This window comes from Trachymyrmex septentrionalis, unplaced genomic scaffold, assembly GCF_001594115.1.
Source record: "Trachymyrmex septentrionalis isolate Tsep2-gDNA-1 unplaced genomic scaffold, Tsep1.0 scaffold37, whole genome shotgun sequence".
Classification (NCBI taxonomy): Eukaryota; Metazoa; Arthropoda; class Insecta; order Hymenoptera; family Formicidae; genus Trachymyrmex; species Trachymyrmex septentrionalis.
This window is the reverse complement of record NW_017305536.1, coordinates 7,080,386-7,083,475: the sequence shown is the minus strand read 5'-3', so window position 1 is coordinate 7,083,475 and position 3,090 is coordinate 7,080,386. Positions and strand designations below refer to the sequence as shown.

General features: G+C 39.9%; 1 protein-coding gene across 1 annotated transcript in view; it reads left to right on the top strand.

Annotated features, from left to right (window-relative positions):
* Positions 1-1,570: 1,570 nt before the first annotated feature.
* LOC108750704 (MLX-interacting protein) overlaps positions 1,571-3,090 on the top strand; it is a 26,032-nt gene continuing 24,512 nt past the window's right edge. The window contains exon 1 of the mRNA XM_018490371.1: positions 1,571-1,972. The gene's annotated coding sequence lies outside the window, so the exon portion shown is untranslated. The remainder of the gene's footprint in view (positions 1,973-3,090) is intronic.

Below are 3,090 nucleotides of genomic sequence, written 5' to 3'. Positions count from 1 at the left end.
ATAATTATATATATTTATATATAATTATATATAAACTTACATATAAAATTATATATAATTATATAGAATTACACATATTATTATACAATTTGTGAGCGTGACATGGCAGACAGCGCACTGATTCACCATGCCAGAGGTTCCGAGTTCGATCCCAGTAGGAACTAAAATATTTACGCTCGTGTCTCCTCTCGGAAAAGGCCGGCACCCTCCTGAGAGTATCTTTGTCTACAGAAACACCTCTTGAAAAATCCGTCGTTCGGAACCAGCATTAAAACCCATATGTTGGTGGTAATCAGCGTGTTCATCACAAGCATATGAGAGAGATATAACACAGGTCAGAAGTCTAACTACTACGTTGTGACAATTAGCAATATGACATTTTCAACATAATATTCTTCAGCAAATGATAAATTTTGATTCAAGAAATTCATGTTTTATGTAAGAACGTATTTCCGTTATGTGATGTTTCTTGAATAAATGTCAAAAAACATCATTTATCAGAAATACGATCATACTTAAAACATGAATTTTTTACATCAAAATTTTATTTTTTGCATCAACCTTTTATTGTTTTGCAATTTTTACTATATTGGAAAATGTCATCATATGTGTGTTTTGTGCTAATAATTGTCACAACATAATACAATAGTTAGAAGTCATTTCGATAATGTGTTTCCTTTTGAAAACCATTTGACAATGCATCTTCTTTTTTTTTTCTTCTTCATCAAAAAACATGTTTTTTTAATAAATGGTTTTTCATACCATTAAAATGACAGGTGAAATTGTCATTACAGCATTCACATTTAAATTGATCACTGTCTAATTCTGTGCGAATCTCTTATCCGAATGGATAACGCAATTTTGCAAAGAATTAGTGATAAATTTAAATATGAATGCTGTAATGACGATTTCACCAGCCATTATAATGGTATGGTTATCCATTCGGATAATACAGTTTTGCACAGAATTAAACATTGATTAATTTAAATGTGAATACTGTAGTACGCGGTTCGCGTTTGAGCCATTTTCGTTAATGTACCGTTTGCTACCACGAATTGCTTACAACTAATTGTTTATTACTTGAAGATTGAATTATAAAGATTGCAAAGATATCTTGAATAATAACGTATCATCTCTAAATAAATAATGGAAATATTACTATAATGTAATCTCAAATATTACTAGCTACTAGTATTATAGAATTATTTGGAGTGAATTTCAATCAAAACTTATTTTTTGCTTTTGTTTTGTTTTTTATAAAACAAAACATTGTGTTTTTTAGAGCTCTGTTTTTATGCTTCATATATGTTTTAAACAGTATTAAAAACATGTTTAAAACATGTTAAAAACATCGGTCAAGCATGTTTTAAATATTTAAAGCATGTTTAAAACATGATTTTTCCCGACTTTGTCCAATAAATACATGTCACAGAGCCTTTGTTCCGCGCTGTGAACAATTTTAAAAAAGGCGCGTCGGCGGCAAGCTGCCTCGCCGCGTCGAGCGAGTGGTGGGGGAAGCTATGCGCGTCGTCATTGGCTGGCGCTCGCGGCCGCATTCCTCCGTCAGCTGTGCGTAGTGGCGCGCGTGGTCGGCGCCGTCAGCCTGGCCTGCCAGCTTGCCTGGCCAGTCGTGTATCGTATCGCGGGCGATTGTGGGCGAATGTGGACTCCGCGCGCAAATGGCGTCGTCGCCGTGCTGTTATGAGCGAGTGTGTGCCGTGCAATAACGCGTACGGGCCGCGTCCGGGCGCGGCGCCTCGCGGCCCAGTCTGACGAAGGAGAAGAAGCGAACGGGAACGCGCCGAGATCCCCGGGTGTGTATCTGACGAGCGTGTGCCCCCTCGACCGCCGACGGGGATTGGGAAGAAATAATTTTCGGAGCGTGTGCCCCCCTCCGGCGGGCTTGCATTGGCCACATCGACGGCAGAGGCGACGGGGAACGGTGACGAGAGTTGTGAGATAGGTCCAGAAGGTGAGTGCAATGGAGGCTCGTCCCAACTTACATACAAACTCTCTCGCGTGTGTATGTATGTATATATGTACACATGTATGTATACATATGTGCGCAATTCATCTCAAAGTGCGTTCGCTCACTCGTGCGCGCGCGCGCGCACAACGTCGCACATTCGTACGCGGATTATTCCCGCGGATTGGACCAACATCTGGTGCACGACGTCGAACGGTCGCGTCCTTTTCTTGATCGTCGACGTCGAGTGGACAGCCGTGGACGCGAAACGAGAATGATAACGACTTGAGAGACACGGAGGCTTAATTGCGCTATTTGATCTGTGGGCGGAAAGCAGAAGTCTAAGAGAAAGAGAGAGAGAGAGAGAGAGAGAGAGAGAGAATGAACGAACAGCAGCAGTAGCAACAGCAGTAACGACTATATAGAAACGTGCGGGCGATTTCCATGAAACGCGAGGCCAGGCCGCGATAAAAATCGTGGCGCGGAGTGGAGTGACGCGACCGCGATAAGGAGAACCGTGATGCGCCTCAGCCGATTCCGAAATCGAATGTCGGACAATTCGTCTTGTAGAGAGAAAAAGAGAGATAGAGAGAATCTAAACAGACAAGAGAGGAGATGGCGACAATATGTAAAAATTTATATAGCGAGAAAGAAGTCGTGTGTACATGGTCGCTCGTTTGTTTAGGTACACACGCAGTATTCTTTGTTTTCCTTCTCCTTCCCGCTCCTCTTTCTTGAACGCGGAGCTTTTGGCTTGTTGAAACGGGTGGATGTTTCATTGCGCCTAACATAAACTATTTCAGCGATATGTAGACCGCTCTTATATTTAACACCAGAACTACTGGAGTAGTCAGAGAAATGACTGGTTTTGTAATTTTTTTGTCAAATTTTAGCAGTGCATTTTTTGAGATTTTCTGCAATTTTTTCGTTACGATGTGATTAAATTAATTAATTTATTTTTCTCTCTCATCTTTTTTTTCGAAGATATGTTATATACATCCTTAATAAAAAGTATTAAGTATCTTGTTAACCATTTTATTTCATGTTTTAGTTCAAAGATTGATTTATGGCATTTGCTATAAATTTTATTCTTTGTTTCAAAAAACTCTTTAAACTTAAGTATA